This window comes from Opisthocomus hoazin, chromosome 5 (assembly GCF_030867145.1).
Source record: "Opisthocomus hoazin isolate bOpiHoa1 chromosome 5, bOpiHoa1.hap1, whole genome shotgun sequence".
NCBI classification, from domain to species: domain Eukaryota; kingdom Metazoa; phylum Chordata; class Aves; order Opisthocomiformes; family Opisthocomidae; genus Opisthocomus; species Opisthocomus hoazin.
The window spans coordinates 37,710,966-37,737,358 of record NC_134418.1 but is presented as its reverse complement, the minus strand read 5'-3'; the positions used below and the strand labels follow the sequence as shown (position 1 = coordinate 37,737,358).

The 26,393-nt window shown below is 39.6% G+C and overlaps 1 long non-coding RNA gene across 2 annotated transcripts; it reads left to right on the top strand.

Annotated features, from left to right (window-relative positions):
- The first annotated feature begins 4,246 nt into the window (after positions 1–4,246).
- LOC142361409 (uncharacterized) lies at positions 4,247–25,760 on the top strand. 2 transcript variants are annotated; one of them, XR_012764003.1, is made up of 4 exons: positions 4,247–4,323; positions 4,984–5,080; positions 13,021–13,110; positions 24,599–25,760. It is a non-coding gene; the product is annotated as an uncharacterized LOC142361409 (long non-coding RNA). The 2 variants fall into 2 exon arrangements; XR_012764004.1 differs by lacking the exon at positions 4,984–5,080 and having other exon boundaries at positions 4,249–4,323.
- Positions 25,761–26,393: the final 633 nt, after the last annotated feature.

The following is a 26,393-nucleotide window of genomic DNA, read 5'->3' as shown; positions in this document are numbered from 1 at the left end:
TCAGAATAAAAATAAGCTAAAGGTTTTCACTGGGCAGGTTTCTGTTTCTCATTCTAGTAGATAATTAATTTAAATATTAATAAATTACCATCAACTTTTATCTTGGTCCTGTTGCTGCAATAACAAATCAATTCTCCGTCTTATTCAAAGGTTAGTTTACAGATACAGACCTACTCATCACCAAAGGCTGGGAGTATTCCAATTAAACATTTTGGTTCATGTTTATTTCCAGTAATAATAGTAACTACTCTACTAAATAAATTTAATTGCATGAAACTGGAATTTACCTTCTAAAAAATGCAATTCCCTTATGCAGCCACTGGATGGACTTACAGAGCCAGTGAATATTTTTTGATTGTAGACAAAACGCACAATTAGGAGAGCAAGTGGGACGGACTTTACCTTCTGGGCCATAGAACTTATCTGTAGAAAAGGCTTCAGCCTAAAAAGCAAGGTACAAGAAGGGATTTAAGCCTCTTCTCTTCAATTGATCGTTATTTTTCAGCACAATTAGTTTAAGAAAAACTAGACTGTGGAAATCAGAGTGATAAGAAAATTAGTTTGTAGGTGAACATACAGGTCAGTTCCAAATGTGATTATCTGGTATTAAAGTTTTTGGGTAAAAGCACTAAAAATTGTACTGAAAAGAAGCTAGAGTTTTTTGATAGCTCAGTTTGCAAACAGAAGCAGACCATAGTTATTTAAAATTCTGCTTAATTTTTAAAATGTGTGCCACTTTAAAATGCTCATGTTCTTTAACAATAAACTAGGAGAATATTTGCTAAAGTTATCTTACCTTTTTCTGGAATAGGAACCATATGAAAGTTTGAATCACTCTGCATAGTAAGTATAAAACAAGCCCTGCATTAAGTAAGAGTATGATCATGAATATAAAAATTTTATTTCCTTTTTTATTACAGCTGGCTGTTGCAATTACTTCTGAGTATTTCGAGTGTATTATATTTAACTATAGTAGAATCTATAATGCACTTTTTTAGGCCAGTTACCATTTCAGTGTATACAGTAGTCATAAACTACATATGTAATTCCACACCCTGTGTTCTGCTGTGGTGTAGCTAAGAGAAGCAGTAGGCATCAGTTGTAGCAGGAAAACACAGTAAATTTACCTCAAAGCAAGTCCAAGTAAATAGGGTTGTTGTGAGGAAAACTAAATGAAGGTGGGGAATGAAAATATACATGTATGAGCCTAGGAGAAACATGAACTGTTGCATAAATCTCCCCATACCTGCTGTTCTAAATCTGTGGGCAGTGACAGCGACTAACACAGCCTCTCCACTCCCCCTCTGCAGATACACCCAGTTACAGGATCTAAATGTGGATCGCATGGTTTTATCATCTTATATGACTGCCATCACCCTATTATGTCCCAAACAATTTAGAATGGCACCAAACCTAACTATGGGTTACACTGCATGCCTGAATTTCTTTTGTCTTTGCACTGTGAAGGTCATATGCAGAGTCTGTAGTAAGTGAATGTACTCTGACTCTTTATTTGATTGCATGGGACAGTCTTACTGGGTACCTATTATAGCCAGCATGAATGAGATACAGTTAAAAAAAGCATGTGAGAGGGGAAAGAGGGCTGGGTCAGGTTCAGCACTACCACCTATTGCTTACAGTTCTCTTCTGGAACAAAACACGAAAAGAGAATATAAACACGTCACAGCTAACAACCTGTTCCTCATCCTAATTCACTTCTTAACCATGTACAACAGCAGCTCTGTGGATAAAACGACACCTCCAGAAAAGTCACTCTGGATCTCACCGGTATGTTGCTGCTTTCTACCACATTCTGTTAATTCCTGCTTTTTTTTTTAGAAAAGCAAACACAGCCTAATATAGGGCCCAAAACAAACTAACTTAGCAGTCACATTTGGAGTTATGCATTCACTTTAACAGCATTCTAAGTCAGGAGGTGATCTCCATGAATTAATTGCCTGTGATGATCACACAGGCCATGGAATAGGATGGAATGACACCTCTTACAATTCAATAATCACAGTGCCCATCACTGGACATGAAATGCACGCAATGTGTTGCTGGCGTGCCAGGGCTCCTGAATGCCATATGCTGGCCTGACCTCAGATGGGGGAATGCCATCTGGCATAGGAGCCCTGCAGTTGGCACTGCAGACTGCAGGCTCCTCTCTCTCCCTCCCCACTTCCCACCCTACCTCTCTGACAATTACAAGAACAGTGATCTTGCAGGAATGAAGTCAGGCTACAAGAATATTGAATGACTGAGTCAGAGACTAGGAATGGTGGCAACTCTAGAGACTCCTTGATATATATCATTGCCTAAAAGCAAAATTGTGACAGATCAGGTTCTCCTGTACCTCTCACTAGGCAATGAGATCCCCTCCCTTTTCTCCCCACTACATACGGTGTCATGTGACAGGTGTGCACCTCCCTGCTAAAATCCTCATGGAAAACATACCTTGGCCAAGAACGCTTCTCCCCGCGAAGCCCCTGAGCACGACTTGCTATTCTTGGCTTGTTCTGACCTCCTTTAATTTCCTAACCTTGTTCTGGAACTAGGTGTTGGTCCGCTTTTAATCACACCAGACCAACCAAACAGCAATCTTCTCATACCAGCACTGATTTAGGAAGCCTTTGCTAAGCTGCTGCATTAGGAATCTTCCACCATACAGGGATTAGGTCACAGACATCCTTCCAGGGTAGGTGGCACCTTGAACCTCCAGCTCCAGGCTGGGAGAGTGAATTGGGTGGGGCAGCATCCTGATATTACAGAGGGCAATGTAGACAGAGCCTGTGGAATTACTAGTACCACTAATCTAACCACCTACATAAGCAAATCAAGTGAATCATCTACCTTAGTGGTCTATCAAGCCTCAGGCACACATGTGATACTGGATATATAATGGTGGACTGTCTCACATTCTTTAGATTTTTAAAGTGCTTTTAAATTACATGTTACAATTCAAGCTACTTAAAGACACATGCTCAGTTTGGGAGTGGTTCTCATTCAGACAGAAAATCTAAGTAATTTATTATTCTAGACGAACCACTGAATACAAAACTGTTTATTCTTACAATAGAATATTTGCCCAAAGTTGTAAAACCAAAGAATTGCAGGATAATCTCATTATTCTATGTCAAACTTTTCAATCTACTTTAGTTAGGAAACAGGAAGTAAATATCTATACCTATGATGTTGTTTTAAATTAAAGCTCTGCCAGGCAATTAGTTGCTAGATCTACAAAAGACAAAGCTGATGTAAAGCTCTGAATCTTTTTACTCACAGATTGTTTGGTAAATTGCTTTATTTGCATTGGATGCACTACTAAAATCATTCAAATTAGTAAGCAATCTGTTCCTGTTACTGTACACCTGAAAGTGTAATAGCAAATCTGTCCTATTACAACCAAATGACAAATATCAGAAAAAATGTTGCCAAGACTCCCTGGTTTGTCTGTGTTGAGGCCTGTGGATTCCCACCTGTTCTGCGCAATGCCTCTGCGTATATCATGTCGCAGCACAGGCTAAGCACAGCTTGGAACGCTGCAAGTGTGGGTGACATATGACATTCAATATGAATTCCCCTCACTTAATTAACATCATGTACTTTCTTTGACACACAAAAATTTTAGTAGCATATTCTTAAAATTTAGAAAATTGGCTTTGATTTCTTTTGGGGCATTTGTGTGTGCCATTCTGAAGAAGTAACAAGATTACAGTACTCACATTGCTCAACCCCGACACTTGAAATGTTTAAACCTTGTGCCAAATTATTTTCTGCATATCCAAAGTGCTTGCATATACTCATGCTGATAGGTGTCTCTTATCTCCTGACATTTCAGTGTTGATTTCAGATTAGCTTTTTAAAGGCATATAGACTATCAGTATGTTTCCATGTGTTCTGCAACCTATTTCTAATCAATTCAGGGTTTAGTTTCTGACACCACACATATAGCCTTTGCTCGTTGAAAGCAAATACCCATGCAAATATGAAGGAAGAAGGAATTTGAAAGGAAAAATAATAATTTGCAATTCCTGAACAACAGATGAAAAAAATTATAAACCTTCTATCCTGGAGAACACCTGCTTTTATTTATGTATAATCTAATTCCAAAGCCAGAAGTTGGTAACAACAGACTTCTCTCCCCCCTAGCAAATGTGTACCCAAAGCTGACCAATTAAATTCATAAGCATGCCCAGTGAAGCAAGTCCTGATCCAGAGGTAACCCTACCCCTATTTTGCTAGCCTTCAGTGCTTTAAGACTCCTTGTACTATGTCCCAGCTATCCGTGCCTGACTTTGATCCTCACTGCTTTATAATGAGGTACGTCTTTTTATGAATTGATTCTTTATTTAACCTTCTGAAAATGAGATGTGAGATGTGAAAACATGTTACACAGTGTACTTTTCACTCAGAAATGTGAGTCTAGAACTGCTTGCTAATGTGCAGATTGCGTGCCACAAATCCACCTGCATTAGACATCCATTCCAACCCTAATGAGAGGACAGATTCCTTCAAAAGGAGTGGAGAGAACAATGCAAGGTCTTAATTTCATGTACCAATATGCATTGGTACGTACCAATATGCATCCTAATTTCGTGTACCAGTATGCATTTTTGTTCTCCATGATTCAGGGCCTCTGGATGAGTTCAGAGCTAGTGGTGACTCTGAAAATAAGGGGAATAGTTTTTACACATACACTTGAAACAAAGATTGATGGAAATGGATGCCACAATCACATAGGGAAGATGTAAATTCATGTGTGTGGTAATTAAAAAGGAATATAGTGGTCTAGCATAAATAATAAAATTCGTAGTACTAATAGAATGGAGAAGTGTACTGTGATCTTTTTTGTAATAAGTTGTTCTAGCATTAAGGAGCTCAGCAATTTCTAAATATAGCAGTATTGTGTAGCAGCAGTACTTAGATAAACTGGACTGGTGATGTCATTTAATTTAAAAATAGAAAAATGTTTCTCCCTAGAAATACTTATAACTGTGGTTTCACAAGAAGCTTAAGGCAATCTAAGCTCGCACAGTCATGGAAAGCAGCTGTCCTGTCCTCTTCTCCATCTCTGGCTGTAAGTTTCTGCTCTTTCCTTCCCAGGGCACTATGCCATAAAACAACACCATGCCATCGCATACCCATTCAGTTCCCTGTACAAAGCTACCTTACATCTGGCCAGCACAGAAAACACAGTAACAAACTCAGTGATAACTTGTACAGAGGTCTTAGGTAGCATTTAGGTTAGATATTAACGAGATGTGAGTGAGACTGGAACCCAGAGATCCACTTTGCTGCTTAAGCTCCTGACATAGTAGATGCCTGCATGCCTCAAAATGAAATCCTAAGCAACAAGTGAGCTGATCAAGAAGGTGCTTGAAGCCACAGTTTTAGGAAGTACTTGCCTGCAGTGGGTCAAGAGGGAAATCTCAGTGCAGCGCTGCAGGTGCTCTGTTCCATCTACTTGTGTGTCACCATGCCAAATTTCCAGAAGGAGGTAAGGATAGATCATTGTCCTCTGCTAACGTGATCTAACAGGGGAGACCACCATGTTCATAACACTCCAATTTACAAAATGCTATTAGTCCTTGGTCAGAGGCGGGAAATCTGGCCTAATTCCTTTCTTGGCCAAATGCAGCTAAACACAGATCTCTCTGAGGTGTGCTCTGGTCACGAGGCTAACATTTTGCTCTTGGATAAGGACTGAAGTAAAGTAAACGATCAGGAACTTGAGAAAAGGGAATGTCAGGCTCACTGGGCAAGGTAGCAAACATGACACTAATCTTTAGTGTAAAAAGAAACAAAGAAAGAATACATCTTAATGACATGATGACCAGTTGTAGGTGTGGGAAACACAGCTCTGCATCTGAATGTAGGGGGAAAAACACTATTTAGCTTTCTTACATGTGAGCTGCAAATTACCGTCAATTAAAAACAAAACAAAACAAAAAACCCAACCCAAACCACAGATTTGTCTTATAAAACTTTAAGAGTCTGGTCTTTTTTCATGCATCCAGATGGAAGCTGCATGTGTCACACATTAATTTACTTTATCAAGCCTGCAGTTTCTTCTGCAAGCTAGTACTCCCACAGAAGCCCCTACTTCCACATATGCAACGTTATGTGAATAATGATGAACAATTAAAGGTATTTCTAAAATGTAGCTTATATGACTGTATTGTCACTGTCTCAGCCAGAATGCCTCTAGGTCAAGTAGCAGAGATGCATGCCCTGGCACCATCTGCCAGACTTTTTGAAAAGGTACAGACATCTCACCATTCTTATTTTTGGGTTCTTCTTTCCTGAATTGTACAAAAGAGTGCTGAGGCTACAGAGCAATTTCTACTTCTTTCCCCTCCTTCAGGGTGCAGTGATCGTCTTTCATTTTTAAGATGCTTCCAGCTGTTAATAACAAGCAGCAAAAAATATGTATTGCCGTTATAAAGACTGTAAACACGGAGACTTCTTGAAATTCCATGTCACAGGCCTTCTGATAACTTTCCACATACATCATGCACAGAGCTTTCATCCTCAGCCTTAAAACCAATCAAAGCAACATGAAGACCATTTCAGGTTGGGCTGTCCTGCTAAATCAGTATCACTGCTGCTCTTTACCTAAGAGTCTTTTTATGACTTGCCAGTGAGGTCACCCAAATTCTCAGTTCAAAGAGCAGGAGAATCAGCTACCATGTCTTCGCATTTCCACGGGAGCTCTCACATCAACACAGAACACCTCACTTACATGAATTCCCAAGTGTAAATTAATGGAAAGGATAAAGAAGAAAAGAGCAAGTATTAGCCCCAGACTCTGATGATCACCAGATTTGTACTGAAAAGACAATCATAAACTGCCTGTTCTAGTTAAAGACTGCATTCAATAACAAAGCCTTGTTTCCTTTTGTTTTGGAGAATAAAGAACAGTTGCAGTATGTCATTTCTAATCCACTTTCACAACATAGTGTAGGAAGTTATTTTAACAGGGACACTAGCCTATATCAACTGCTCTTTGAAGCCGCCTATAAAAAAGGAGTTGCAGCTGCCATAATGAGGTAACACCTGTATTCCTAGCTGTAAAATGGCTGGAATTCAATCTGATTTGAACTATGTAGAGTGTTTGCATATGTGGGTCAGTTCACAGTTCTCTGGTCTCTGGACTGACCAAGACAGCATGGCTTTTGCCCCTTTGCAGTTAGAAGAGGAAGAAACTGGCTTTCTTTCTAAGTATAGCTTTTCTACATATCTTCTTAGCAAAATTACCATTAATGGACAGCTTGGGACTCTTCATTTGGTCACGGATTACAGCCATAAACAGCTACTAAGACTGATGCAATTCTGCTATATTTAGTGAGATAATTTGTGTATTTCAGAGCACTACATCTTAAATTTAGGCTTACTGCCAATCCATCAGGATAGGAGGAGAAAGACAGACAGAGAACACCCCAAATTTAGTGGCTATGGCTAAAGCACAAGGCAGGACACTGCAAGTTGTTTGCCGTATCTGAGAGACTTCTTACAGGTTTAAGTCTGAGAAAGAAACAGAGACTGCTGAGGGTGGCAGGTGGCTGGCTGGTGGCTGGGAAGCACCATGGAACCCTCAGCACAGCTGGGAGGGTATTAGTGATACTGCAGTGTCTTAGAACACAAGGAAGTGTTTTCTAAAATAATCTGTTATAGCCGAGCAGGAGGAAGTAAAGGGAGCTGTTTTCTTCTGAATCTGCTGCTCTTGTGAGGGCCTCATTCTGGTTGTTCTCTTCTAACTGTGATCTACTTCAGACTAGAGAAAGAAGTAGGTATAATCAGCTATATATGGGACTCCTGCAGCTAAAAAATCTGCTATTCCCTGCAGCACAGCTAGAGGCATAGAAAATTTAGCTGTGATTATGATCGTATTAGCAAATATCTAAGTACCGCTGAAGACACACATTAGATAAACGGGATGGAGCAGAACTACTCACAACTGATTGTAGGAGTAGCAGAAGGGAGGGGCACAGGTACGAATCACAATTGACACAGCTATACTGATGCATGGAGGACTGTAGTCTTGTCAAATCAGCAGAAGATTATTCCCCCTCCCCATCTCATTTTGTACAGTGGGAGAAACAGAACTTATGTACCCATGATGATGTATCTCCAACTGGGTTTCTTTAAATTAGGTACGTCTCTGACAGCAGAAATAGAACTCCTGCTTTTTCATATGCAAGAATAATTTTTAAACATTCTTGCACTAAACAACTTTTTTGCAAAGAATATAAAATGGCTTTTATGAATTCAGAAGCAGAGTATGAAGGTCCCACAGTGAAAGCATTTAATTTAAAAACTCTAGTTGTGCTTTGTTTTCCAAGTTTAATTATCAAAACTGCTAATTTTTGTTCCTTCCTACTAGAAGGAACAGACTTTTTTTAATACTAGATAAAATTTTCTCTTTTAATAATTCTTTTCCTTAAAAGAGAAGGCTTTTTTCTCTCCTTCTCATGTGTGCAGCCTTTAATTAGTCTGTTCAGACACAAGCAGTATTAGCTAGACTCTGTCATATTTACCCACATTTGGTAGCTAATTACTCCTTGAATAGTCATACGGCTACCAGCAATTTTAGTACAATTGGCAGCCTGGGGCCCCTAGGAGATGTTCCAGCAACCAAGAACAGCTGGAACAGAGAGTTGGGCCAGCCATGACCCTCTCTCCTCAGCCACAACCTAACATACCTACTATGCCAAAGGCAAGAGAAACACATTCCCAAGCAAAATATTCCCAAGTGGCTAAATGTGCTCTCTTTATGGCCTTTCTAAACTAATGGGGTAGCATAAAGGGACTATGGGGAAATGGAGAATGGGACCTTTTAAATGCTAAAGCATTGGCAGGACTACTAATGATTTTTCAATTTTGCAATGTTTCATTAAAACAACACTACAAAACAGTTATATGGGATCAGATTCTGACACAAGACTTTTATTCTAGTGTAATTTTATTCACTGATGCCTTGTATTGCTGTAATTTATATCACTGCCATACGAGTGTCAAGTGGGTATAAAATGCTGACTTGATTTAGTAACATTTCATATGTATTTCACACAGGTACAAATTACCTCACAAGGGACACAGCAGTGTCTGTGATTTCTGTAAAATGATTCCTGCTGTACACTAGTGTGACATCAATGGCAGACTAAAATTAACATAAAAATTTAAATAAGAACTTCAGCTTTAAATACACTGTTAATTCAGAATCTATTCCACAGCTCCTGAGAGTGTTTGTTTGCAAATTCAGCAGTACTGGGTTTGCAAAGAGCAAGGTGTTTCTTTTAAAAAACTTCATAAGCTTGTGAGGGATCGCCTTCTGAGTGTTTTTATAGCTACATCCTCACTGAAGAATTAGCTCATTACTTCTGCTTTTCCTAATCCCTTCAATTTAGGCCAGTGTTCCCAACAAAAAAATTGTTTTGCACAACCATTTGATCTGGTGCAAGAGAAGACGTGTCAGCACTTGATGTATACAATTTTGGGGGAAGAGTAGAATCAACTCTTTCCACTGGCTGCCTGTTGTTACTCTGGATTAAGTGTACGGTAAAACTGCACCTCATTCAATGCCACTCTGGAAACTATTTTCTACTGAACTGTGGAGACCATGAGAAATAACAAAAGATGGTGCAAGATTATCAGCCCTCAAATTAGTAGGTATCCATAGAGCAGAGTTGGCAACTACATTCTTTTAATTTAACCTTCAGCTTATCGCTGCTGATGAGCAAACCAATACGAGTATACCTATGGATGTGTCAGCATTGCTGAGATTGACTATAAGACGGGCTGAGCAACAGCAATAGCTTAGCTCTGCTGTTAGCAGCAACGCAACAAAGCTCTAAATTTGAAGATACATTGCCTTTGGCAGCAATATTGACTTCAGGTGCTTCCAACAATTTTTCCCTCCTATCTGTCTGTCCTGTTCTCTTGACAGCTACATGACTTTTATCAACACGACTATCTGTAAGGCCATGCTGCAAATCAGGCTCAGGGAATTAAACAGGTATCAAAGAAAAATTCTGCAAAATATGCATTGTTCGGCAGTTTAACCTGGTTTAGTCATATATTCAGTTCCCAAAGATACACATAAACAGCTGTGTTGGCACAGCTGAAAGGGTGTCAGGAACAAGCAGATGGCAATTGAGGTGGGTCCTGGGAACACCTTAAAACAGGCTGCTGCTGGGAAAAGCATGTGTGGAATACCTTTACTGTGTCTATCTTGGCACTGCGTACCTGCATGTGCATCGGCCAGTTCCAGGGTTACGGTCCATGACTATGTACTGCAATAAGTTGAGGCACCAGTAATCTTTTCCCAGTGTTTGTGAGGGAATTTGCCTGCCCTTGTGGGAGCAGAGTGGGGACTGGAGAAACAGCAGTGTTCATTGCACTTGATTTCAAATCACTAGTCTAAGGGGAAACAAAAGTAAAACATATCAAATTTGAGTTCCACTGAAGTACACATGCAAACCTTGACTCTCCTGACTAACTATAGCAAAAGATACTCCTCAGCTCAGTTATTCATTGGGAGCTACATTAAGACCATGTCCAAAGCACTGCACAAAGCCCTTTCAGGCTGTAAGAACCAGAAGACTTCCCAAACTAACTTTACTGTGTCCTGATTCCTGATTTCCTGCCCTTTGTGCTCCCCTAACATCAGAGTCCAAGACTGAAAGAAGAGGCAAGAGCAGCAGATTCTGAAGAAGAGACACAATTACTTCCTAAAATGGTCCTGGTCACGGATCAGATAGTAGGATAGACAGACTGTAGGACAGATAGAACAGATATTGTGAAAAAAAATTCATAATGAGGGTAGTCAAACACTGGAGTAGGTTGTCCAAGGGGGTCTATTGACTCTCCATCCTTCGAGATATTCAGAAATCAGCAGGACAAGGCCCTGATCAACCTGATCTTAAATGGTGCTGCTCCGAACTGAGGTTGGACCATGTGACCTCCAGGATGCATTCAAGCTAAACTATTCTGTGATTCTGTGACCAAGGAGCACCATGTGCATGACTCTGATGAAACTCTAAGCGCAAAAGGCAACATGGTTTAAACTGGGTAATGCTCAGGATTAATCCCAAAGAGGAGTCAAAGCAAACCCTCAGCCTATCCTTATTACTCATTTTCCCTCTTCTTTCTTTCTCTCTCAACCTTCTCTTTCATTCAAGTATTTAATAAGGTCACCAAAAAATTTCCTTTTTTAAAAAATTTTTAATTCCCCACTTAAGTTTGCTATGTAAGTACAAGATAATACAGGTGGCTTTGAGGAGCTCAGAGCCTAGAAGTAAAAGCTGAAAGGCGAAGAGTTACTGTTCAATTTTCAGTTTTTATAGTAGCAAAGGAGAAGTTGTTGATTTTGATTTTTGAGTCTCTCCTGATTGTGGAGATCATATGTCTTTTCCTGCCTCTTACCTCATATGCTTTGGAAATTAAGGACATGTGTATAGCTCTGATACTGTTCGTAGCTGCGTCAGAGCAGTGAGGGAAATGGGGGCTTATTTGCGGCACAGGGCTTATTCTCACTCTTTCTTAATATTGCTTATAATAGTACAGATCCCATACGACACCTTGACATAAGGAAAACAAGGCCATAACTAAGTGCAATTCAGGAATCATTTAGAGGGTTAAAGCCTTGGGATAGGTATAAGGCCTTGATTTATGTTGTGAAAAAGAACCCCTTATTTACAAAAACATTATTATACTCATTTTCTGTAAGGCTGGAAGGCCTTACAGACCTACTCAGGAAACCAAAAAGTGGTTTTGCCTTGCATTAGAGCCTTTCCAAGGATGATTTGTTTGAGGGAATTTCTTCTTCTACCATCTGTAGGCAAATCCTAAGTTAGGTGTGCCATTATCATTGCTGCGCAATGAGATTTAAGCATACTGGGAGTTCACAGCAGAACAATTATAATAATTGTATATAATTATAAATTGTGTTGTGTAAAATGCTTCTGTGCATTTTGCCTTACTACTGCAGTGTAAGAGTTTTTCTTTAAAAGATTTTTATCTAAAAGAAGGTTAATTAGGTTTTTACTGATAGAAAAATGCATTGGTAAGGTTTTATAGACATAACTGTATAATGATTAACTATTTCTTCTGTAACAAAAATATTCTTACTCATACACATTTGGATGATAGGGCATGTTCTCTGGAGCCTGATATGATTGGCATGTAAGCATAAAGAGTGGCGGCTAGTTCACTGCAGAAACTACCAGCGAATGAGCTGGCTCTTACAGGTCACCATTCAAAGCCACTATCATTTTAAGCATGTGTTAAGAACAGGCAGTCGCCTAGAGGGCTGAAGAGGGAACTCTGAATGAAACAGGGAAAAAAGCTTGTGGTTTCCTGGCTTGCTACCAGGAAAGAAACTGTCATCTGGAGCATGTAATGACAGTAACTTAAATAGAGGTAAGCAGCATTCACAAAAGCTGATCGTCCTCACAAAACCTATCCACATGACACGTTAAGAGCACCAAATTACAGGAATAAAAATAAATACTTTGTGTACACAACATCATATTTACACCTATACCTTAGAATGGTGAAAGCAATGGTTCTTAACAAACTCTTCTACAGTGCAGCTTCCAGCCAGAGTATCTCTTTGATAGAAGACCGGCCAGCAATAGGGATGTTGGAAGGAAGGTAAGCAGGAAGGAAGAGGAATACACGACTACATCCATATCTGAGGGATCAAATTTCTGTGTACCAGAGATCCCTTGGAGACATGATTATACAAGCATTCCTCAGTCACACCACTCTATTTTCTTCCACATTGTCCACGGAAGAATGGAAGAGTAAGTTGTCAATATCTTTTAAAAGTATCCTATTTAGTTTGAATTCCAACAAAGGCCCAGAACATACCAGTTCTCTTCTTTTTGGATATCTTCACATCTTTTGCTCTAATGTGATGTTGCATGAAGCCTGCCTGTGACCCAGCTCAATTCACAAGTTCCCTCAAACAGTTTGAATTCTAGTCTTTCCTGTACTTTTGCTTTTTCCATACAGCAAGAAGACTTCGGACTTCAGCACAGCACTTATGGGAAGCACAAAGAAGAGCCAGAGCTAAATGCTGACTCTTAGTGTGTGCATGCACAGGTACAGTAAATCTGGCTGTAAACTATCATTTTAACATTTAATCCAACTCCCATGGCTTCAGAGTGGCAAACAAAAGCAGGTTGTTTAGACAAGTGTGGAAGCTATGTGCACGACAGTTGGCGGAATATAAAAAAAAATTCCTGTGTAGGTAGAGTTATTATAATGAAGTAATAGTCTAAGAGGAAATGAATTATGATTTTAATAGTTACAGGTATTGCATAAATTTGCCATTTTTTCTTAAGAAATTGCATCATGAGAACTCACATACATGTTTTTTTCACATCATTCTCATTCCCACCTGGTGTACCACAAATTGACAGGCCCTATCATTCAAGGAGATCAGACCCTCCTTGCAGTATCTGGGCCAACCATACTCAACAGTCCTCAGTAGTTTCTTTGCTTTAGAATTTGTGGCCACTCCGGAGTCTCCGAGCATCCAGAACAGCCTAAGAGAATGCCTCTATAGTGTCTGCCGCTCAGCAGGTGAACCCATTCTGTCCCAGGTGCACTGTAATCACACATAGTATGGCTGTTGTTTCTCTTGCAGGTGGAAGTCAAATACACAAATCACATTTTGGATTAATTATCTACATAAGTAGCAAACTGTCGTGTGTCATCAGAGCTGAACTCAGTATAGTTAATCAACTTTCTCTTAGAAGTGTTTTTGATTGATAAGCTTTTATGAAACATCACTTCTTGCAAAATTCAGCCCCGAAGCATGTTTTAAGTTCTCTTCTTGTACACATTTAGTACTTCTGTATAATGTAATGTGATTTCAGTTAAAATAGCACTGCTAGTACAGATTACATCGGAATTGTCATGAGCCCCAAGCCTGCGTCTAGAGTAAACGATGTGAGTGCTTTGTATGAATTGAATAGTGGTATGCTGCCAAGAGTCTAGGTTATTTCTCCACAGGAAACTGTATTAAAAATACCAGTCTCTCAGTACAATCTGGTCCAGTTCTGAAAACAAACACAAGCTTTTAAGAGCTGGTAGTGATAGAAGAAAGAGTAGTAGAAGAACGCTAAAGATGCTTCAGCAGTGCTGAGAATGATTTTGGAAAGTTCACTGAAACATATCAAGAGAAATGGAACAGCTCTTCAATTTCTAAAAAGGAACTTCTGCACTCCTTTAAATGCTAGCTTAGTAGAATTACAGCTCTACGAACTCTTAACTAAGATCTGCATAATAGCAATTCATGCTGAATTTGGTGTGCAATTAGATGGGTATGCTATTTATTGATGATTCCAGTTTTTAGGGGTCTTGTATCTGTAAAAGTTTTATTAGCATAACTCTGTCAGTTAGGAGAACATTTTTATAACATTGTTACACCAGCACAATTGGTATAGATGTAGTTATACCAGAACAAAGCTTACAGCCCTTGGTACATGCTGTACTTTTCAAAAGTATTTATGTATTCATATGACTGCATCTACTTCAGGATACCTTTTTCTACTTTAACTTATTCCCTGGAATGGAGGTACAGGTATGCTCTTACCTTGAGCTTGTCAGGAACAATGCTTCTTTCAGTTTATCTGCCATACCCTTTTGCCAGGTCTGCTGTAAGCTCCCTGCTCCATTTGTTTTCATACACTATGTAGTATGGAGGAAAAAAAAAAATTCAGTGGCAGTGCCAGCTTTCGTAATCCCTGCCATTCTGCAGTTAAACCAGTTCCATGGGCTAGTCCACTCTGCACCCAAAAAAATTGCTGTGCTAGCCTAGTAAAGACTGCAGTGCAGGTGCAGAAATGAATAGCCAGGGTTGCCTGAATGATGTTAAGCAGTACTGTCATTGAATGTTGAACTGTAGTCGTTAACAATCCCTGGCCAAAGACAGACAACACTGCAGTGACAAAAGTTAAGTTCATAAAATGGAATTTAAATTACAATTAACAAAATCCCCAAAAAGTCTTAAATAATCTCAGACAATTTTATGTCAAAGTTAGTAAAATCCATATATACCTACTGATAGATTCAGCCCTTCAACTTAGGACATCTCAAAAATCATCTGGTTCACACTGTAATGTTCTTGTTTATTATTTTCACCTCCAGTAACGAGTGTCATAACAATTCATCTTCAGAATGAAATGCCAAGGATCCACAGTATGACACAGCAGCTGCATATTTAAAAGAGGAAACATGGCGGGAATCACAAAATCAAATCCTTTTTCTTTCATAACATGGGCCCAAACCTAACCCCATAATTTCAAGGATTATGTTCCTAATTATCATTACAACTCATTTTTTCCCATCTCATTATTTACATTTATACTTGAGTTCACTTGAGATTTCTATACAAATCACATTCTGAAACATTTTGTATTTGCCTAAGGTGCAAAATATAATTTGAATTTGTGACTCTCCCCTTCTTTCCCTCTGAGGAATAAATTGCCAGTCTACTTACAGCTAATCAGATATAGACATGCTCTGACTTGAAAAAGATTTGTCTAAGGACTATGTAGGGTTTACAACATATTAGGGTGGTAGGCTATCATTCTGTGAGACATTAAATAGCCTGAAGAAATAATTTTGTTCCAGGAAAGTTCCTATCAGATGAGATATTGTCTGTTTGTAACTTTCTAACTTTATGCTGTATCAGGCACAATGCATCCTCCTCAACTGACAGAAAGCTGGCATAAAATCTGAATAAACACTGTAACATATGCTCTGGCTGATTTGGTAAAAATGCAGTCGTGTGCTCATGCCAATACAGATAAAATTTTTACTGCCAGGAAATCCGGTGTGCACAGACTTTGTATTACTGAATGCAGAATAACAGCCTTACTTTACTTCATTTTTTCTGCATATTAATTGATCTTTAATTACTTTATTATGGGCACAAATAAAGAGTACAGGTTTGTTTGAAATATCCCTGACCAGTACCTGTGTGGAGTGAGTCTACTGTAGTATAATGGTTCTCCAAATAGGGACAAACACGATCTCCAGACAGTACGACTGTCTCTTTCATAACACTGGCATACATTATTTTGTACCTTTATAGTCTAAACAGAAATTAACTCACTTAAGGCAAAAGAGGCTGTAACATCCCTCTGTAAAAAACATGTTGGACTGGCAGTGTATCTGCACCCCTGGAGATACACTCATGTGCAATGTAGATATTTTTGTGTTATTTTTTACCTCTTTGCGGCCACTAACAGCACTGGAACAAAGAAAACAGGCTACTCTGATTTTCAACAAGAAATAGTCCTGCACAAGATTTCTGCTGTGTCTGAACTGTCACGAGACCTTGCACTACCCACATAACTGAATCCCTGTGCAGCACAAATTACAAGTACGTGGTTGCTGTTACCATTGCAGGAAAAGTTTAGTCTCTAAAGACTACTTCTGCAAGACTGCATTGACCACACGTATTAACAGGAAAGTTCCCAATTCCTTACTTGTGTTAAAGACAACCTCTCTCTCTCTGTCTCTCTCCAGGCTATTTCTATCTAAGACCCCTCCAGCTTCCGATTCTAACAAACTGATTTTTAAACTATAATATTGTATTGCTTTATTGGAACGTGGATTTCCCATTTGGATTCAGTCTAGCCCTGGTCATTATTCAAAACAAAGAGGAGCTAGGGGTGCAAAGAGATTTGTTATGTTGTTATTACTATATACCTACTTTCCAAAGGTTTTAATAACAGAAAATTTGCAAGGTATTCTAGTCTAACTCACTTGTCGTGATAGTATCTAAAAATGTCAGGAATGTATTGAGGAAAGTGTGTATTTAACAGCAGGATGAGCTTTAAAAGACTCCAGTGCCTTCCCACTCAAAACTCCCTCTCCTTGGTAGTGCAGACTAGCTTGGCAGGCATGGTCCTTCTCACATGATAGTGTAGAAACCATGTGACTGAGTAGCTCTGCCATCTCAGTGTAGCTGCAGCTGACCCCTGACTGAGTAATATTACCATCATCTGGTGGTCTTTGTATCTGTTTCTTCCAAGGGGAGGGACTTAAAACACATGCACTGGAGTGTCTTGCTTACACAGCATTTTGTTTTGTTTGGTGTTTTCTCTTTTTCTGGCAGTAGAGAATAAAGTTTCACAGCCTTATAATATATAAATAAAAGATGAATTGGAATGAGAGAACTAGTTAAGACTACCCTTCATGGAAATGTTGCCTGTAAAATAAAAGGATCGGGTTCACCTGTTCCAGAGTACTTCAGTAACAATCAAACCTGCCTGCTTAACAGGTTTACAGCTGCTTTTTTACACAAAGTAGAAACTCTGAATCTAGCTTCACATACTTTCAGACTCATATGTATGGTCAAGAAAACATAACCATAACACAAGAATTATATTCTTCTTGTTTCCAGTTGTCCTTCATATCATTAAATATTTAATGTATTTATTATATGCAAAATATTTACATTCCTCTCATCACAGGATCTTGACGACTCCCAGAAGGATCTGGCTGTCTCTTCTCACATAAGGCTTGCCTTTGTAACCTAGTACAGAGAGTATTCCCCCACAAAAAAAAAAAAACTTGGGCCCATAATTTGTCCTCCTGCATTAACCAGAAGAAATATAACTCTAATCCTGAATTTCTTGAGAAATTTGATCACACCTATGTCAAAAACACTACTTAACAGCGGCAGGCACTGACAAGACACTAGACAAACTAGAACCTTATTCAGAACCAGAGGTATTATTTGTAACGGGTTAGAAGTTGTTAACATACTTGGGTAAACCTCATTTACCTCCTCCTAACACTATTTTAGAAGCAAGTCCCAGATAATGTGGGGCATTCACAGAAAAATCAGCTATGTGCTTAGCCACTGCTGAAGTAGAACATGCATTTGGCAGGCCAGACAACACTTCCTTTTATACTACAAACAGTTTACGCAAGTTTGTGGCATACTACATTTTGCACTTTTACTTGAGAAACCGAAAGTGAGGATTCTGATGAGGTTTGGATCCTGTAAACCAGTGCTATGAGTTGTTTTGAGCTGACTTGCACTTCTGGGAAGCATCCATACCTTTCACAAGAAATCAGGAAGACTAAAATTAGATAGACTATACGTATTCAGAAGACATCATTTTTGGGAGCAATTTATTGCTAGTATATAGGGTGTTTTTTGGCTAGAAAAAAGGCCCTGAAACATGCCATGCACATACATTCTGAGGCTTTATAGAGGCCTGTGGTGCTTATTCTTTAACAAGTTTAAGGCTAGGTGACTATAAATTTGTACAGTTGCATAGTGCCAGATTAATTGTATGGATTGCATGGGATAAGGGTTGATTGCTTTTTTTAATTACATTTCAAATTATACCTAAATCTTGGTGTGTACTTTTCTGTGAGCACAGGATGATGTTGTGTCTGATCTTACAGACTGGTTGCTTTACTCTTCTTTAAAACATTCTGGCATAACAGCCATTTCTTTATGACTAAGTGGACTATCAGCATCTAAATAAATAAACAACTTGATTGATATGAGAAATATATAAAAGGAAACGTTTAAGAACAATGCTATCAAACCTTCTGTCGGCTAGGAAAAAAATGTTTTTTAACTACTTAGTACAGTTTGGCATGCCAAGTGCAAACTAAAGCTACAGTGAAATATGTGAAAACAAAGTCTATAAATGCACTGCCATAATTTTTATGTGCTATACTATACAAGCTATTGCTCAGGAAATTTGTCATCAGTCTTTATAGAAGCTGTATCTGCATATAAACACCAGATGCTGGAAACTACTCATTACACTTCTAACAAGTGCATTCTTTCCTCATTTTTTCTCGTGCCATTAAGTTATCAGATTTTCTTATCCCTTGTTCCTGTTGTACCTGCAGCGAGTCTTAGAACTTCATGGTCCTCTTTTGCATCTCCACAGCGATGTCAATGGGAGTGAGATGCACTTGTTTTCTATCTGTAGCAATGACTTTGCTCAGTCTCCTAACCGGCCTGTCCATTCAGAGTACCTGTAAAATTAGAAAAAGACAATTCATTACTCAGAAAATCAAAAGAAAAATGTTGCCTAGCTTCTTTGTAATAAAGGCTCCAGTTTACAAATTTTAACACAATGGCTGTCTTTCTAAGCAAGGAGAAGGTATTCTGCTCCAGCAGAGGGATTTCTTCAGCCAGTGCAAAGATTTTGTAGACCCTGGTGACAATATCACGTACCAGCGAATGTGAGTGTTAATAATGGAAGTGACCCAGCAAAACTCACCTTATTAACTAAACAAATAGACCAAAGTTCTGGCTGCATAGTAAGTTTGTAAGTATTGTTTATTAGAAAGTGGCAAAGGCAACTGATGAGTTGCTGATGTAATTGCTGCTACCTGGTAAGTATAATCTGACTGTATTCTGCCACTTCCTCACCTTTCCTCACCAAAAATAGCAAAATAGAAAAAGAAAGGGCAAAAACTGAAAAATATGGACTTTGCCACAGAGGACTTCAGCAATTTGCTCCTCACTGTGAATGCTTGCCAAAGAACATGAGCTGCATGTTCACACAATTTTCACATACATGTTGCTAAAAAAAAAAAAAAAAAGACTTACAAGGACAGACTGATTTTTAGTGACTTTGAACCCTGACACATTTTGTCCAGTGAGGAGGTGTATTATCAGTAGCCTACGTTACAACTTAATTCTATCTCAGTTTTCCATTATGTGTGAATGACATAGTTCTACAGATTATGACAACACACTAAAGGCATTTAATCATACAAATGGTCATATATGCCTATTTAAAATCATTAAGTCACTACTATGACACATTTACACTTGGTTGTGTATTTACCATTTTCCCCCCTCAAGAGTGATGTGGACTTTGGTATGGAAAAGAGCAATAAACACCTGCACAAACTGCTTAAATGACTTTTGCCCTTAACAGAAGCCAATCTCCTTATGAAAACCAACATCATAACAGATGGGGCTAAAAAATGTGTATTAGCTTGAAACATTGTTACCTTCACTTTGATTCTCAGAGGGAACCTGTGAATTTATTGCTGAAATCTCCTAGGATAGCTATCCACCATTTCTGAAACTAAACCAAAACTGGAGTGTGTAGTTTGCTTCCCACCACTGCTTATCAGACAGAGGCCTGCTTCTATGGTCAGCTACTATGAACTATTGGCTTGTCGAAACAGGGGTTCATTAACTGTCTCTCCAAACAGTAGCTAGAACAGTCAATTAAAAAAAAAACACAACATGATTGAAGATGGAATAGAATATAAATGTCTCAAAGATTTAATGGAACTGAGGTGGAAAGGCAGGTAAGCAGGATAAAGAGATACAAGAACACAGAACAGGAGGAATGCCAGTAGTGACCTACTTTTGCTTGTGATCTTTAACTCACAGCTAGCAGTGTTGTGTATCCACACTAACGTTTACCAAGAGAACAGCAGCTGAGGGAGACACCTGTAGACAACCAGCAGATGGTGACTGTGGTGAACCAAGGAAATTACCACAGGAATTTTTAATGTAAGCGATATCAGGCTACAGAACAAAATGTACATGTAAACACAGGAGTATCTTATAAAGTTAATCCCAAGCCAGAGTTAAAACGCAAAAAAAAAGCATCAACTGAAATAGGGCTAAATCAGTGTTTGTTTCAAAACTAAATGTAAAATGTCCATGTTAGTGGTGTTTCCTTTGGGGGAAACAAACAAACCAAACAACCTATCTCTTTTTAAAACCAAGACAAGGTTACTATTATTAATAAATTTGTGAAATTACAGCCACTGGAAAAGCTCTCATTGACTTCATGGGATTTAACTGTATCACTGCATGGATAAACATAATCTGGTTACTTAAGCACTTGGTTTGCCAGTGTTGTAGTAAAATACACATAGTACAATTCTGCCCAGTATGCAAAAGGTCATACCTGTATAGTAAAGAACTGCATTGGAAGAAAGGAAATACTAAAATTGTTTGCAGTTGCATTAAGGAGTTCAAATTATTTTCTGACTTTAATTCTACATTTATATACACTATTTCATTATCTATAGTGCCACACACTACCAGAGCTAAGGCAAGAATACCCATACCTGAGCTCGTGAACTGCAATGTACCAGCAAAAAGCCTACTTACCAACCCTCTAGACAAGTCTTACCCTCAATGTGCTTCCTGCACTCTTATGTCTGTGTAACTTTCTATTTTCGTCTTGTGTTCCGTTATGGAGAACTGCCAAAGAATATTCTTCTGCACCTCTTCCATAGTGTTCATACTGTCTGCAGATACATCCCACAATACACTGAGGTTATATAATCTAATGATAGGCCTGGGCATTTAGTGCTTGTCCTACAAGCATCTACAGTCAAATATGAGACCATAGATACTTAGTGTAGGAGCCTGCCCTTTTGTATACCGACAATCTGCCTTCGTGCTTACAGACGGCTATGCCCAAAAGCCTGCCTGGGTACTTTCTCTGCTGTTTCACTACAGCCTAATTATTGCAATTCTGAAGTCACCATTTGAAAACCCCGCTGCATACACACAGTTGGAAATGTCCCAAACAGGTTGTTTTGTTAAAAATCTGCCTTTGCAAATACATTGGTATATGCTTTTTGAAAACTTATCTCTAGTTGTCGTGGTTTAACCCTGGTCAGCAGCAAAGAACCACGCGGCTGCTCTACCACCCCTGCCCCTAGTGAGGTGGGGAGGAGAATCGGAAGAACAAGGCAAAACTCGTGGGTTGGGATAAGGACAGTTTAGCAGAACAAGCAAAGGAAGCAAACAGTACCAACAATAATACTGATAAGAAGAATATGCAAAACAAGCAAATACACAGGGCAACTCGCTCACCGCCCAATGCCCAGCGCGCTCCCGAGCTGCAATTCACCTCACCCCAGCCAGCTCCCCTACTCTGCACTGAGCATGACATCCCACGGTATTGAATACCCCGTTTGTTTGGCCAGTTTGGGTCAGCTGTCCTGGCTGTGTCCCCTCCTGGATTCTTGTAAAAATTAACCCTATCCTGGCCGACCCCAGGGCACTAGTATATAAGTCAGCAACTGACTTCACCAGATTTGGAGTAACAGACACCAGAGCCACAGTGAGACCAAGAGCTGAGAGCCAGAGTAACCTGAGCATTCCATCTTTGAAGGAAAGCTGCTCCCAGCTCCCAACACCATGCTGAGCTCCAGCTGCAGCGAATCTACCTCTGGATCTGTAGCAAGGCACCTCCAGTTTCTCAACTGGTCAGCGCCTGACTGGTGCTCACAGGTTTCTGCTGGTCCCAGCCTGGTCTAAAGAGACTTCTCTGTGAAGCATGCCATTAGACAGAGTAACATTGTAATGAATGAACAAAATCGAAATGTTTTGTTAGAGATTCACTTAATCTATTTCTGCAATATTATGACCAAGCACTTCTGATAGCACACCATTTACAAAGACTAAGAAATAATAGTAGACTTTGTAGCAATGAAAAATTGTATGTGTTGATATCAATTTAGCTCTAATGCTATTCATATTATATTTTCAAATTTTTGTAGGAAATTTTTTAATAACTTGTATACCTTCAGCATTAAAAGACCCTGTGATCTGATACAAAAAAATTATCTATAGGTCTCCATGTAGCACTTACAATAAATACAAAATAAAGATATGTTAAGGAGTGTAAGCAGATGCTATCTTGAAATAAGGCATTAAGCATTGCATTGACGTCAACAGTAAGCATTTACAAGCTGTATCTACTTAAAAAAAACATCATGAGTGCATCCCAATACATTCAGCTGGGTTTAAAAATACCCAAAATCAATTGAGCTGATCGATTGTTCTGTTATTCCAAATTTACTAAGACATCCCTACATTCCCTCACACACAGTTCACGTCCCAATCTGTCCTGAACATAGCATGTCTTTGTGTGACAGGAGACATTTCTTCTGCTTCAAAATCAATGGAAAATAAACTTCAGCCATGACAGTGGCTTGTGTCAGAGTTCAACTTCTATTTGAAAAGTCATGCTCTCATTGTGCTTTTCACTGTGTTCACTTGTCTTTCTAGAGACTGCAATAATAGTGTTTGGAAAGAAAAAGTGAAGAACACAGCTCTGAGTTGAGGCATTCACCAACTCACAGAAAAGTAATCCAGAAGCATCCTACCTGTTTCTCTCTAAAAAAAACTGTTAGAGAACTATTTCATACGTGGAGCAAACAAAGTAGGTGGCAACTGATCAGTCTGTGAAACTCTGAGGACAAAGGTGCAATAGTCAGTCACAGTATATGTGACACTTTGTAACACAGAAGGCTTCATTGTGTGCATGCTGATGTAGAAAAATATTGAACACCAGTGAGCAAATAACTTTAAAAGATACTGTTTTTCCCTTGTTGCTAGAATCAATCATGTCAGACATGGCAGAGAGAGACTGCTATGAAAGTTAATGGCTCTTAACCTCCAACTAGAGGATAAACAATTAACAATAGATGAGATTGCATATGAATATAGTGATAAATTATTCACTTTCTAGGTATTCTTCAAACTTTGTTAGGTCAAAAACCCTATAAAATTAAATAATTACTCAAGAACAACAAAAGCTGTAACACGTAATTAAAAACTTGACAATATTCTTTCATATAAGTTTTTTCCAGGGCTCACTAAGCTCTTTATGGGAAACTGTAATATGCAAGTATTACTACTTTGTTTGTTCTTCAGATCAAATCTGTATGAATGAATTAGCTGTGCATTAATTTCGGAATTTGGAAAATTCTGAGGGTTTCTTCCCACAGGTAACCTGTAATGCCCGTTTTTCCTTTCACTCCTCTAATCATATTGCTGTAATTACTCCACTGACACTCACATTTACATACCTTAGAAATACCTGGGCTCCCCAGTCACGGATCAGGATCTACAACAGCTGCCTGTCAATTAGATCAAAATAAGATTTGTTCATGCCAAAAGAACCACCAAGAAGCGCACATAAAGAATAGCAGAAGCAACACAGTAATGCTAAGAGACTTTTGGGGGCCCTTTACTAGTTGTAGGTTTATAGAACATATAACTTTTATACTTTACAGTGACAGACTTTTTGTGTTGGAAAACAAAAGACAGGCGAGGAAGGAACACTGGAAGCAGCCATGGTGGAGAAACTGTTTTTTTCTGGCATTTCTCTGGCAGGTAAAACTAATAGCAGAGTAACAAAATTTGGCTGAAGTTGAAACTAGTCTGCTCCAAGACAGGAAGACATTTGCTTGTCATATTTGAGTTAGCAGACCGTGAGTGCCTCTGTCACCTAATGATGGTGTTCTGGCATTGAAGGTGCCTGCGGCTGCACTGGGACCTTGACTTCCTTGGCGCTTTGTATCTGGACTCATCTGAGGTGTACACTACCAAGGGGGCAACCAGCCAGTGTTTCTCCCGTTCGGAACCTACACATTTTCAGTTGTTTCTATCTGCTAGGTTTGGAAATGTTCCAGTCCAAGTATACTTAGTATATCTAGCTTCTGTATTGTACTATTCTACTGGATTTGTCTATTTTCTAGTGTGTAAATTGTTTCAAGCAAAATTATTCTAAACTGAGTCTTTCAAATTATTTCATTTCCTTAGGGCAGGTTCCTGGAACTCCTCTTGGTTTCCAGCTCTTATCCGGGGATCAACAACAGCCACCATTTGCTGCGCTAGATCTAAGGCTCACAGAAGGAAATCTAGGCATCCTATCCAAGCTCAGGTAGCAATACAATCTCTTAAGAGGGCAGCCAGAACAGGCAAATGAAGGTTACAATGCTTATGGTAGCCACGCTGGTTTCTGAAAGCATTCCTTCCAGAATACAGCAGAATACCATATTAACGCTGTGGAAAACTAAGTGCTTTCAAATAAACTTCTGGAGTTATTTAGCCAGTGTGTATGAATTTAGATATAAGACCTCAGTAGGAAGATAGGTAAAAGTACTTCACATCTCTTACTGCTTGTTTTTGTTTTCTGAACTTGTCTTTAAAATACAAAGGAAGTTAAGAGAACACAGTAAGATGTTATGGAAAATCTAAATTAAACTCTTGAGGGACGGAAATCCAGAGGAAAGAGTGCAACTCCGTCTTTTTCTGACCTGTGCCACAGCTGTGCCCAGACAATCCAAACATATTACGATTCTGCGATAAAAACTGTTGTTAACTACAATCAAGCAGTGACTTGTTGAGATAAAAAGACTTTCTTAATAGTGTTTACTTATACATATGTTAAACACAGCCTGCTTGGGTAAGAGGAATAGTAGTAGTATTTTAATTGCAGGTTTTTAACTGGCAAGAACTTGATCTTGTTTCCTCACAGAGGCAGTCATTACTGAACTAGCTCAGAGGGCAGACAATTAAACACTTAATCATTGCACAGGGTGTTGAAAAGGCAGACCTTTATGAAAATGCTAAGAATCATGAATGTTTTTTTCCACTGGACTGAGTCTCTTGCACTGTCTACCAGACTTTGTGAAAACACCTGAGTTATCCAACTTCTGTGACCGAGTTGTGTAATCATGAATTATCCTTAAGGCTGATATTATTAGGCAGGGATGCTTCAGCACCACACAGTTATGTGGAATAAACATTTTTTCTCAAGTCCAAAGTGCTCCTTGTATCATGTTCTCAGGGCAGGGAGAGCAGCTGAGCCCAGTTACACATTTGTAGAGCGGCTCTTCAGTATCATCTGACAAGACGGTCGGTTTTGCTTGGGAACACGTTCACAAGATGACAGGAACAGAAGGGCTAAATTCTGCCCAAGCCTTTGTCTTCTTTGAAGATCAGTGTCATCCTACTGAGATGATCTACACGCACCCACTCTCTCCCTGAAAACAATAAAAGCTTTGAGTCTTTCTCCTCACATAACTGAGCAAACTCACTCCCAGGTGTGGGTTGTACGCAACAAGATATACTGAAGCCATCTATGCACTGCCACCGCTACATTTCGCAGCACAAGGGGTAATTCTAGCGGATTGGCCCACTGTTAGCAGCCACCCTGTTTTCTGACAGCAAAAAACGGAAAGGGTGTATTTACCCTAAGCAGCGAGGTGCACCAAGCAGTCCCTCGAGCTACCTCCACAGGTTTCCCGCCGAGACCGGCCGCTGTGTCACCTCAGGGGCACGCCTCCGCCCGCTCCAGCGAGCAGCAACACCACCTCCCGCCCCAGAGCTCCGGGCAGACGCACCGCTGACGCAGCAGCCGCACAAGGTGGCGGCACCGCGGCGGCCAACACCGTCGGCCTTCGACCCAGCCCTCCCCAGCGGCGGAGGCACGGCCGCCCGGCAACGCAGCCCACCCCGCGGACCTCAGGCGCTGCCCCGCCGCCCTCAGCCCTCCCCTCACGCCGCCTTCTCCTCCCACTCCCGCGCCCGGCTTCCACTGCCGCGGACCGGC